At 48.5% G+C, this 13,248-nt stretch overlaps 1 long non-coding RNA gene across 1 annotated transcript in view; it reads left to right on the forward strand.

Moving 5' to 3' along the window:
- LOC148050324 (uncharacterized) overlaps positions 1–13,248 on the forward strand; it is a 60,864-nt gene that overhangs the window by 26,186 nt on the left and 21,430 nt on the right. Inside the window, exon 2 of the long non-coding RNA XR_015701413.1 lies at positions 8,570–8,652. This is a non-coding gene — a long non-coding RNA (uncharacterized LOC148050324). The remainder of the gene's footprint in view (positions 1–8,569; positions 8,653–13,248) is intronic.

The following is a 13,248-nucleotide window of genomic DNA, read 5'->3' on the forward strand; positions in this document are numbered from 1 at the left end:
CAAGAAGTAGATCTAGAAAAATCAGTGTTCATAGTAGTAGTGTTTTGAATATATGTCTAAAACTCTGCCTGCACATGCTTGTGCCAAAGCTCTGGTGATGCTCAATGACTCGCACTGAGGCCAGAAGCTTTCAAGATAAAATAGGAACCTGTTTTGCAACTTGCCATTAGCTCACAGTTGTTAACTTTGTGGACAGTTTAAATTTTTGTTTATAAAATGAGGCAAGATGGGAACCCTGATTGTAGCTGTGCTGCAGACCCCAGGAGCCGGTGGGATTCCACTGGCCGTGGCAGCTGTCAGCGCGCCAGCCTTTGAAATGGAGAGCTGCTTAGATTAGTGTTTCAAAACGGTGATATGCTACAAAAAAAAAAGCTGGTGCTTTTTCCTTTGGGAGAGGTATGTTTCTGGGCTTTAGTTTTACCTGCAGGACCAGAAGCTTTGCTCGGGCTCTGACAGTCATTGGGAGAAACCTGATTGACAAAGATAATGGTGGCTGAAGATTTGGGCTGAAAGATAATGCCTGTCAGATGCTTTTGGCTGCTCTTGCAAAAGCCACTTACTGGGGTTTGTTTCCAGTAGCCTGAGGCCACAGATTGAATTGAGAGTTGAAAACATACCTAGCATGGCCAAAGCTGTGTCCTGTGGAGCCGGAGAGCTGGACCTTTCTGTCCAAGGCATGGCTGGACCTGGAGACCACCGGTCCTTGGTAGCTATGTGTCTTGATGCTCTGGGTACCTCCTTAATACCACCAAGAGTGACTTTGCTTCTCTGCGGGAAGCTGTGACCTTCAAATACATCTCTTCTGATTTTTTGGGAGGGAGAAGGAGGATTGTCCTAGACAAAACTCAAAGCAACTGGGAGCCCCCAGGGCTGTGTATGGCCACCAGCATTGCTCCAGCCCTGGGGTTTAAATAAACATGGGAGCGTGTTACCCGTGGCTGCTCCATCTGGAGGTGGAAATGTGTGGGATCTGGGTGAGATTTCATAGAATTGTTAAGGTTGGAAAAGACCCTTAAGATCATTGAGTCCAACCGTTAACCTATCACTGCCAAGTCAACCACTAAACCATGTCCTTGAGCACCACACCTACCTGTCTTTTAAATACCTCCAGGGATGGAGACTCAACCGCTGCCCTGGGCAGCCTGTGCCAGTGCCTGACTGCCCTTTTGGGGAAGAAGTTTTTCCTAATATCTAACCTAAACGTCCTCTGGTGCAGCTTGAGGCCATTTCCTCTTGTCCTATCACTTGTTACTGGGGAGAAGAGACCAACACCCCCCCCCCACCCCCGGCTCCAGCCTCCTTTCAGGCAGTTGCAGAGAGTGATGAGGGCTCCCCTCAGCCTCTTCTTCTCCAGGCTAAACAACCCCAGCTCCCCCAGCTGCTCCTCATAAGACTTGTTCTCTAGACTCTTCACCAACTTTGCCCTTCTTTGGACACGCTCCAGCACCTCAATGCCCTTCTTGTAGTGAGGGGCCCAACACTGAACACAGTACTTGAAGTGCAGCCTCACCAGTGCTGAGTACAGGGGCATGATCACCTCCCTGGTCCTGCTGGAAGGGTGAATTTCCCCTGCTTCAGGGAGGACCCAACTCAGATCAAAGGGAGCCTGGGGAGAAAACACCCAGGAGAAACAACAAAAGGGCATTTGAAATGGAGTGTCCGTGCTTGCCTTTATTTGGAAGGGTAGCTCAGGTTTTGTAGCGTAACAGCGGAGGGAACAAAAACTTGCATCCAGACAACTGCTAACTGTCAGGAGCTTGTGGAAAACACCCAGAGGAGCAAGGAGCATGTGTGGGGTGGATGTGGCCGCTAATTTGTTCCACATGTGAAGCTGAAAAAAATGTGTTGAGGAAATAGTGTCACCGTGCTTACTCTGGAGCCACAAATGCAAGCACAGTGCGGGGAGCGAGGGCTTTCCCTCAGTGCTCAAAACACAAGAAATTTTCCATGGTTTTGCTGGGAAATGTTAGGAGAGAACTATATAGGAACAAGGCGGAGGGCTGGTGTGTCCCCAGCATGCAGGAGGGAGCAGCAATGTTTGACTGCTTTGAGAGGTGATGGGGAGATGGGCCTGGCTAATAGGGTCCTGCTTAAAATCTGCTTGTTCTCTGGAGCTTCCTGGAAAATATTTCATTGCTTCTCACTGGCATAATCTGGTGGAGATGTGGTGAACCCTACCCCTGTGGTGGTGGGGTGGCTGTGCTGGGGATGGGCTGAGAAGGTGGCATCGGGGTTAACCAACATCATGGGATTCACAGCAGTTTCCCACTTTGGTGAAATATAACCCATTGGAAAAGCATTGGAGCTGCTTGAGCTCATTGGAGGTGGTGGTGGCTGTGTCCTCTGAGCCAGCTCTGCCTGTCACAGTGTCCATCTGCACTGCTGTCCCTGTGAAGTGACTTCAGTTCCTGCAACTCTTCTCCCAGAAGCTGGGAGCAAAGAGGAGTGGGGACAGATAGCAGCAGGAACGAGCTGCCTTGTGCTGCCTGCAGGGAGGGAGAGCCCCTCGAATGGGGCAGCAGCTCATAGCCGATCTCATGTGAACTCCCGTGGGGTAGCAATGACCAGATGTGAGAAGCTGTTTACAGTGATGTCATGTCCTGTTTGTTTTTAAATGTTTGTCAGCCATTAATTGTTTCCATTGAAGTATGTCATGTAGCTACTGCACTTCAGCTGCAAGGCCAGTTTGAGTAAGATTTATTGGAGCAGGCTTGTATTACATCTGTCAAAATAACAGGGGTAGTGCTTCAGAGGGAGAAGCAGAGAGCTTTCTCTAGTGGAAAGGTAGAAGATGTGGTTTAAGCACAGGGCATGTCTATATTTGAGATTTTGGGGCTTGATCTGATAGCCCAAGGCATAGGAGAGGGTTTGGAGGCACCCTGCTCTGGGTCAGCCAGAGAACGTGGGGTGCTCTGGGTGAGCATCAGGGAGATTGGGTGGCTTAGGGCAGTTGCACAGAGCAGCTTGTTTGAAAGATGGAAAAAAGAAGGTGGAGGGGAGGAATTCTGGCACTCTCCTCCTACGTGCTGAAGTGTGTCAAATATGGATGCATGTGGGTGAACACCTGGAGAAACTTCTGGCTTTGTAGGGTCATGCTGTGCGTTGTGGTGGGAGGGCTGTGTGTGTGACCAGTGTGGTGGGCACATGCTGGCCTGTTTGGACCTGGGCCGCCCGCTGCAGTTGGGCTGTGAGATATTTCTTGTCCTATTTACCTAAAGTGCTGAAGTGTCCCTAGTGCACCCACTGTCTCCCTGGGGCTGTTTCATAGATTTTCGTGTCAGAGGAACCATTAGGTCTAGCCTGTTCTGGTGTAGGTTGTAGACCTCCCCAGTTACGTAGGGGCTGTACCTTCTGGCTGCAGACTGCAAATCTTTGATGCAGGCTCTAGATGGGGGAAGCTGGAATGTTCCTAGGTCACCTCGTCCAAATGGGGATGAACATCTTGGTGTCTTGTTACTGCTCTGAACTTATTCAGGTCTGGAAATGGGATGCTATGCACCTCTAGTCCTAGTGGTACTGAACTTGTCTGTCTTTCCTCTTCTGTAATCCTCAGCCACAGTGAGATCTTGTGAATCATCACAGGAGGACTCCCAGAAGGAAGAGTTGCACAACCTGGCTCTTATCCAGGGCACTCGCTTCCCAATTATCCCACTCCTGTTTCCTGCTGGATTTGCCTTACTGGGGCTTTGCAGCCCAGTGGGATGGTGGTGATAAATGGGCAGGTGACAAGAGGGCAAGTTTGTTTAAAAAATACAAACCAAAAAGGATGCTGTCTGATCCTTGCTGTGGGTCGAATGCTTGGCCCCTGCAGTGACCAAACACTGTGGTCAGCCCATCAGCTGCAAATGGGAAATCTGCCTCGAGGGGAAGGCAGCCTTCCCATGTGCCTGGGCAGCTGGAGCTACACAAGGATGGGTAAGGCTGGGAAGAAACCAGTCAGGAAGAATAAATATCACAGGTCCTTGCTGCTATCCAGTGGGAAGGAACCTGCAGGTCTTCTGCTCCTGAAGGAGTAAAGAGGAGAGATCAACTCTAAGAGCCCACTCTTAAAAAACATTGCTGCCTGATCTTCAAGCAACCTCTTGTCTAGTACTTTGCCTTGATCTAGAAATAAAATTGCTTTTGTCTGTGTGTCATTGAGTAACAATAAGTTACCAGTCTTCCTGAGCACCAGACACACTCTTGTTTTGGCCTTTGGCCCTGAGACCTGATATTTGCTTGTATTTACAAGCCCAGTAATTACTGTCCTGAACCTGTTATCAGCATAAATACATACAAGGGAAGTTGCAAGGTTATGGTTGAAGCTTGCAGGTTTTTAGACTAACAAATATTTTAGCCTGAAGATATATTCAGCTTGATTTTTTTTCCTTTTAAGTGGCTCTGGGTAAGATGAGAAGTTGCCTGTCAAATTTGATGGGGTCAGTAAAATTCAACCATGTTCTACTGTAATTAACATTTGAAAAGAATTTGCTTAGGAATTAGCTGTTGGCAGTGAAAAGCACCTCCTTGTATGGAAACAGAGCAAGCCCATCAGGGTCGATACTGTCCTGTGCGGTGTAGGAAGGGAAATCCATCTATTAACACTTGTCTTCCTGACAGTTACTTGAAGATTCATCATGGGATGCTGACTAGATCAGCCACAAGCATCATCTCTGTGTCATTTAGAAATGCAATAATCATCCCAGCAAGTACCGGGTGGAAAAGATCTTTCTACAATGATGGGGGGGGGGGGGGGGGGGAGTTTATAATTAAAAATGTTTAAAGAATGCAATGGTCTGGAAGTTAAATTGTGACTTAATGCTACACGTTCTGATGGAATAAACTGGTTGTCCTGCTGGGAAAGCTCCTCTCTAACAGTACCGAAGTGGTGTTTGGTCTCCAGCCACTGTGCTGCTGGTGAAAGCAGGAGCAATCTGGATTGCAATGTCATCTAGAAATCCTCATTGTGGGCCAGTTCCTTATTGCAGCAGGTCTGAGGGACTCATTCCTGATGTGAGTTTAGCCAGGTCTGGGCCTACGGTGGCAAGTAGTGGGCTAGCATCTGTGCCAGGCTGTAGTGTGACTCTGTATCAGACATCAGAGAATCCCTGGGATGTGCGTGGTCCTGGCTTGTGGCAGTTGCAGGCGAAGCTTTCCATGGGGTTTGCACCCTACTGGGAGGGTAAGGCTCTGACACAGGGCAGCTCTGCTCTCATGTACTGTGGGAGTGTATCAGAATAAATTGCAACTGAGAAAGTCAGGAGCCACCTTGCAAAAAAGGGCTTCTGGTTCATTTCTCTGTGGTCCCCAACTTATAAAGCGGGGCTGATGTATTCTGGTTTCTATAGTGCCCTGAGATGAAAGATATCCGAGTGTATTGCCTACTGCAGACACGAAATAAAGAAGTGGCCAACCTTGTTGCTTTGGCCGGGTTAGTTTTCACTGCAAAGACTAGCAAAATTTTGTTTTTTTTCTGAGTGGCAGGAAAATAGCCCTTTGTCATCATCACTTAGTGACAGCTACTCAGACTTCAGATTTCAAAGCATTAAGGAAAAAAAAAATATTGTTTCATTGAGATCACAGGGAAAATGAGGTTTCAGTTTATCAAAGGTTTGGCGATTTGGCTCAATCTGCCAAATCCTTTCTTAATAAATAACTCGACAGACTTTTTCAGGGAATAATAGTGTTACTTTAATCGTGCTCTGTAATTAAGGCTGAAATTGTATTGATAGACACCCAAAGGCTTTTTCAGTCGGCATGGATTAGAGCTGCAGGGACGGGAGCTGGTTTCAGAAGGTGCTGGGCTTAGCAAGCAAAGATGACTTCTGATAGCTTAAGTGCTGTCTCTAAAATGTTAAACAGAATTGTGCCTCAAAGCTATTTTCCTTTTTTTCTTGATGTAGCTCTGAATGACATAGTGTGTGCTTACTGTTTGGGGCAATAGGAGATTTTTTTTTTTTTAAATATGCTCTGGAAAGCAAACATCAGTGAAGACTGCAAAATGTAGAGTCGAGCACTGCTAGATGTAGTGGATCGGCAGTGCTTCTGGTAATTTGGCTCATTAACGTGCCAGCACAGTTGCTGATGCTGGGGACAGATGATCATATTAAAGAGCATCTGTTTTGTTGTACTGCTTTATAACCAGTGGAGAGCTGATGTTCTGCCCTTCTGAGAGTCTCCACAAGCACCGGTATAATAAAGAAACCTGTTTGGAGTCTTTTCCCTTTTAGGAGTGAGTTATGGGCTTTTTCCCCAATATTTTTTTTTGGTTTTGAAAATAGTGGTGTGCATTCTGTGGACGCTGGAGCCCTGCAGATTCCTGGGGCTCAGCTCTCTGCAGGCACAACTGCCTCCATGCATCTATAGGTTTTGCAAGCAGAGAGCAACAGGCTTGCTGCTGACCTCTTACTCGCATGGCTTTGAACTCCAGTTTCAGTGGGGAGCTGGCCCCTGTGTTTAGAGGAGTCGGAGGGTTGGGAGTCTGAATCCAGGAGGATCTGGAGTAGGTTATGCTGACTTGTAATCCCTGCAATGAGCAACAGCACTATCCCACAGCTACCTGTGGTGCCTTTCCAAGATGCCTGCATGAGTGGCTGCGGAAATAGGCTGATATGCTCTTAAATGAGGCTGCTGGACTGGGGTTGCTCATGAAGCTTGGCCAGGCAGCAGGAAAAATACACCACAACATACCTGACCTGTTGCACCTATTCAGGGCAGCTGGTGCAGCCTCTGCTTGTGCAAAGCAGCATTTGGGCACTTCTCAGCGCTGCCAGACATTGGCCTGAATAAGGAAAATGCTTGTGGATTTGTTCCCTAACAAAGCCTCTGTGGGGCCAGAAAAAGCCTAAAATAATTGCAGGGATTGTCTTGCTCCTGTGTCACCCCCCATGTTATCATGCTTTACAGACACAACATTGTTTGTGGTTGGAGCTTGCATTCAGGCTGGTGCCAGGCGGGTGCTGTGGCTCCTCTGCTGGCTTTGGCTTTGACCGTGGGCAGTGGCAATGCTCTCTCTTTTTAAACATAATGCCAAAATTCTCCTTCCCTTAGGGCATGGCTCAAGTTGGGGTCACTGCTGGTGGTAAATGGCTGCAGTTTCCCCTTTGCAGGGTCTCCACCAGCACGGCTGCTCTTCTCTGGGGAAAAGAAAGCAAAGCCTGATCCCTGTGCCAACCCCACTGGAGAGCTAAACAGAGCAAAGAGCATCTGGGCATTTGGTCTTAAAACCTTCTTCCTTTTTATGATGTGCCAGCACCTGTGTGAAATCTCAGCTTTAATGCCACAGCAATGCAAAACCATGGAGCTTGTGGAGCACAGCTGGCTTGCAAGCCTGGCCACTGCCTTCCCAAGAGCTTCCCTACATTGATTGAGATGGCTGGGTCCCTCACTAGGGTTTGGTCCCATGTGGCAAAGGAGCTCTTGCTCCTGAGTGCTAGTGCCTCCAAACTGCCTAAAACTCCGAAATGTGTGTCTGCTGCAGAACGCAGACTTGTTGGCAGACTTGGAGGAGCTGATTTGTTGGCAAATAGAGCAGGTGGACACTCGCTTGTGTCTTCACCCATACTGGCACCTGAGTGAGGTGTGCTGACCAAACAAAACACCTTCATCGGTTGGTGTTTTGCTTTCTCACCTCCTGCACTTCCCATTCTGGTGGCACTTGTGGTGCATTGACGCTAAGCCTCTTGCAAGGGACTCTTCCAGGTCCTATAGGACCAAATAAACCAAATTTATTTGTTCTGGTTTAGCTGATCAAGCAGACTTATCTCATGGGGCTTGTCTGCTAGGGCCACCTTGTATGTTTGAACATGCACTGGGTGAGTGAGCAGAGTGTGGTGGGGATCAGCTGGCCCAAACCACCCTCTGGGAAGGGGGATCAGGCTGTGCTGCTGTGCAGAGGCTGTATGAATGCTGCTCTGGCTCGCTGGTGCCATGCGGCTGCCCTGCAGAGCTTATAGTCACTGGTAATGAAGTGCCTGGGCTCAATTCCACTTAGTTGAGACCATCTTTAAGTTATCTTTAGAGCATTTTCTTGGGCAAACATGCTTTCTCTTCTGCATCACCAGGTCAGAGCTATTTGGATTTTCTGATGTTATCTCTTCCAAGTTAGTTTACCTTCGTTTTTGCCTCAGGGATGTTGCTGGGGGTAGCAGAGCAGATTTCTAAATCTGGTTGCTGTCCTGCAAGGCTGAAAGCCCACCTCGGTTATATAGCACTCCTCTGGATCTGCCGTTTCCACAGTAAAATGGCAAGAAGCCTTCATCTCCAACGAGGGACTTTGTTGGATTTGGCTTTGGGTTGCGCTGACAAAGCATGCAGATGGTCTGCATGAAAAGGAGATGAGAAAAGACTGGGGAGAGGAGGGTCTGTCAGAGTGGCAGATCAGGGATCAGCCAGGGCTGGGCATGCGCGAGGTGTGCACAATAGACATCCATTTGGAAACTTAATCCTTTAATTTCCCCTCATCAAGTGGGTTGAAATAATAATAATAATAAAAATAAAAGGCTTTCTCATGGTGATGTGAGCTGTAATTCAGGGCAACCTTTTTCATTTAGCATTCTTTCCTGCATAAAGTTACTGTCTCTTGTTCCAGAAGAAGCTGCATTTGAGAGCAGTAATGAGCCGCCCTGGCAGGACTACAAAGGGCTTCGGAGGAGCAGGTACGCGGAGGATGAGGTAAGTGTTGTCATTTGGGTGAAATAGGTGTGGAAAGTGCACTCTGCACACATTAGCCTTCAAAGTCAGCAATAATTACTGCATTTGAGACTGTATCAGCAGTCAGGGCTGTGATTCAAGTCAGGCAGGAATACTTTGAGTAGCGCTTTTGTTCTCCAGACACCCAAGCTCCCCATCAGTGCGCCCCGTCGCAAGCGAGGAACGCAACGGGAAGTGTTGTGGCTTTGAGTTGGCGATCGTTTTCTGTGTAACCCTGTCTTTGATGCATTCATTCGCGGTGCCTTGTGAATCCATGAATATGACTAGACTGTAATTGCTTTTAATCGCAAAACCATGAAAAGAGAAAATGAGAATTGGGGTGGGTGGCAGCAAGACAGATCTTGCACGGCGCTGGCAGCCGAGAGGTCTGTCTGTGAGGTGGCTCCTGGCAGGTCTCGGCTCTCCAGGAGTGCTGCTCTTGGTCTCATCTCCCTTTCTTCTGCCTCCACAGTTGCTGCAGAGGCTTGGAGTTGAACTGATGTTGTGGGGTAGGTGTCTCCGAGATGGTGCGTGCTTTTTCCGTAAGCACGTGCAAAATAGAGCGTCGTTCTGTGTGGAGCCAAAAACCAGCTCTCAAACAGGGATTCACAATAGATCTCAATGAAGGAGGTCAGTGTGTGCTCATTTTACAGAAGAGAAACAAATGGGTGAAGCGACTTGTCCTGGGTCAACAGCAAGCTATTGGCAAAGTTAAGGAAGATGTTTTGATGCACTGAGTTGGAGCTATCCAGCTCCATCGTCCCTGTGTGCTGCTTTTTAATAACTAAATCATAGCTTTCCTACACAATCCCATCTAAATGTACTTCGCCTTGGTGCCTTCACTGAGGATGCTGCAGTGGGTGGTCGCAGTAAACGTCTAGAGAGCAGAGATTTGGAAGTGATGGGGTTGGGGGTGTTCGGTAAGGGGAGTTCATCTCTAGGCTTGGGGATGCTCAAGGCTGTCCATGTCCCCCTGTGCCTTCAGGACAGGATGCAGCCATCTCCCTGGAGCATCCATCCCTGCTCCCAGGGAGGGATTCCCAAAATGGTTGCAATTGCCCCTGGGGTTCAGCCATTAGCATCACTGCTCCCACCCTCATCCCTGGCTGAGCTATGGCCCAAAGCTGCTGACTGCTCAGAGACGGCCCCAGAGCTGCAGCCTAGCTGTCGCTGATCTGGAGAATGTTCCTTTTTATAAATTGTGGGGTCACTTTCCCTGCTGGGAACAGCTTTAAACAGTGGAGGCCCTGGAGCACACAAAGGCAGCGTCAGATGCTCCATCAGCCGCTGTCGCCAGTTTTATCTCGGAGTATAATAGCAATGAAGGGAAATGGTCTAATCTCTCTGCGAAGGCACTTCATGAAACTTTTCTCCCTAAAGAGCTCTTGTGCCTTGGAACAATAAATGCCATGGATGCGCTGCCAGCCTGAGGTTGCTAATTGTATTCAAACCCGTGGGCATTTCTTTCCCAGGGCTGGTGGGGTCCTGGCACCTCTCTGGCCGCTGCCCACGCGGGCTGGCGGCGGTTGTCCCGTCCTGGCGACGGCAGGTCTGCTGACACGAGCGAGGGCTGTGTGTACCGCGGGGTCTGATGCTTCGGCCTCACCATGACGTCCGGGCCGGCGCGTCCTGCCGCACAATGCACCAGTATGGCGAAGCGCAGGAGGAATGCAGCCCCGGGGCGCGGCGTCACCAAAGGCAATCGGGGTCTCGCTGGAAAGGTCAGGCAAATGAAACACAGCGGAGCTTGTCTGGTGGACAATAAGGGATGTGTTGTCGCAGGATGAATGAGCTGATCTAGTGGATGTCAAATGTTTACTCTGGGTTTCCACGGAGTGGTCAGACGAGCACCGATGCCCCTGTTCCTCCTCTGAGCAGTGAAAACTGCCATAGGAGCATCAGGACCAATCTGGTGGGATGGGCTATGGTGAACCTGGGTCTTTATTTTTCTTCTGCCACCTTTGTGGCTAAAACCAGATCTCATACAGAGCCAGCAGCACTAGCAGGAAAGAGGGATGTCATTTTAGTTGGTGCTGAAAGGCTATGGGGATCCCATTATTCCATTCAAACCCTCTCTCAGGCTTCACTTAACCAGTGCAAGCACCTGTCATTAATTCTGCTGTCCATCCTAACACCTTTCAATGTGTTGAAGGTGCCCCAGTCCTGGCTAGGATGAAGGGCTGGGCGGTGGTGGTTGGAGAGGTGTCTGTGCTGTGTGCATGGAGTGGTTTCCACACTGTTTATAGGTACGAGCTGCTCTTGTTCACCCTGCAGCCAGGGTATGTGGTGAAATCATTGCAATGGCCCAGGCAGTGCTTTGAGGTGGATCTCTGAGTGGTACAGAGACATCATTAACACACTGTAAATATGCACTCCGATGCATAGTGGAGTCAATGGGATTTTTTTTTTCCTGTTTAACTTCATCAGGCTCTGGATTAAATGAAAAAAAAACCCAAACCAAACAACAAACAAAAAAAAAAACACAACCAAAAAAACCCCAACCAACCAAAACTTAATCAGCACCCCAGTGCCACCTGTGGGAAATTGGGATTGGCTGTCCATGGACATGGCCACCTGCCTGTGATGTTTGTCTGGAGCCACTTGACTGTGAGTGCTGCCCATGGAGGGATGCATCCAGGGCCATGGATGCTGCTTCTCACTGGATTGGGAAGAGAGCAAACAGCACCTGTGAAACAAGAGTGCCAGTCCCATGTGGACCATGAAATACAGGCAGTGTGGTGTTCACCATCCGTGGGGACTGCAGTGATGATACAGGGACATGGCCCTTTGGCAGGGTAACTTGGTAGGAAAAAGGAGTTATGTGAAGCTGTTAGGGCAAATGAGACAGTACCTCAGAGCCCTGCATCCATGCTGGGGGGCCAATACCAGCAGCTTGGTGGCCCGCTGCACCTGTGCAAGGTGCATGGGCTGAGGAGGTTTGCAGCCTGGAGAGTGTCTTGTGCATTGCATCTGCTCCTCTTGCCAATGCTACAATGCCATTTATTACAGAGAACTTCATAGGCTTTTAATATACATTTCTGAATTTAATTTACAACTTGGGGAAAGATAGACAAGGTGACAAAGTGAACTGAAATATGAAATTACTTTAATTGCAGAGGAGGACAGTTTATAGGCTTCAGAATCCAAGTAATTTATTTTAATGATCTCTGCCCTCAATGCATAATTACCATTTGCATTTAGAGCTGGTTTCAGTAGAGGTATGCCGTGAAAGCTGGTTGGACCTGTTCAGACAGCAAAACTTCTGGCAACTAATAATCTGAGATGAAAAACGAATTAAAAGCAAAATATATTGTAATGTCAGAAACACTTCTTGCTTAAGACACTGTTTTTAGCTTAGTTTCCTAGAGACAGCTGTGGTCCATCTAAAAGCAGCAATCCAAGGCACGTGGCATGCCTGGTTGAGTTCGTTTCCAACCCTACACAGTAAAATACTTGGAAAATCTCTAGGAGTTAACACAGGGGCCAATGGGTAATACGTCTCTTGGGGTGAGGAGATGGAAATGTTTTCTTTCTCTGCAGTTCATTACGTTGGTGGGTTGGATATTTGGGGTGGTAGTGGAAAAAAGTGGACTTCAAGAGAAATAGATGCTGCTTCTCTTGCATGAATATCTGCTTTTGCCCGGTCCTACTTGAAACCAGCTGGAGATTTTCATCCCCTGGGGAAGAGGAGCTGCTTGTGAGAAGCTCCAAGCTGCTTTCATGGCATTTCAGGTCCCACATTGCAAAAAAAAAAACAAACCTGTGGATGTTGTTGAAGTATCTTGTTGAGCGATTGGGCACGTGAACCTCTTGGTGCTTCCCGACTCTTCTGATGTAGCTGCTGTGGCAGTTTGTGTGGGCATGGCCTGGCATGGGTGGCTGCTGGGGGTGTGATGAGATGTGACCTAGCTTCACTTTGAGGGAAGTTGTCTTGTAATTACCCAGCTTGGCTTAGCTCTGCCTTCAGATCTCTGCTTCTCCAATGTCCAAGAGCTCTCCAGCTGAGCTTGGCCTGGCTTATTCAGAAGAAAAATGCTGATGCCTTCAGAAACCTGAGTGCAAGGCTGGGCTCTTCTTCTGGCAGGATGGTAAAATGGGAACAAATTGGGTGTAACGTGAAGAAGCTGGAAAGCAATGATGAGCGTGGGCTGGTGGTGCTCATGTCAAGGAGTGGGCTCTGCAGCCAGGCTGGTGTGCCTTCCTGCGGGGAAAGGAGGTGAAAATACCTTTTTCTTACAAGGATCATTAAGTTCCTTGGGTTGGACAGTTGTGGCACAGAGCTCTCCAAGTGCAGCCTTCCCAGGGTGTTTCTTGATTATTTTCAGATTTTTTTTGAAACCACAAGGATGGGCTGTTGGACCAAGTGATCACAGGAGTCCTTAAAGTCTGTTAGCTTTCTCTCTGTAAAGTGGTCATGAAAATGTGGCAAAATGGGACAAAATCCAAAGGCACCTGGATACTCTATCTGCCTGCTGGAATAGGCTGGCTGGGATTTCACGTGGCCCTGGTTGTAGTCAACACAGCACCAGAGATGGGGTTTCAGGAGTGCCGTAGACTTGGGACCCTAAAATCCACCTA

Source organism: Nipponia nippon, unplaced genomic scaffold (assembly GCF_047370975.1).
Source record: "Nipponia nippon isolate SJK-2023a ecotype South Korea unplaced genomic scaffold, ASM4737097v1 scaffold_9, whole genome shotgun sequence".
Taxonomy (NCBI): domain Eukaryota; kingdom Metazoa; phylum Chordata; class Aves; order Pelecaniformes; family Threskiornithidae; genus Nipponia; species Nipponia nippon.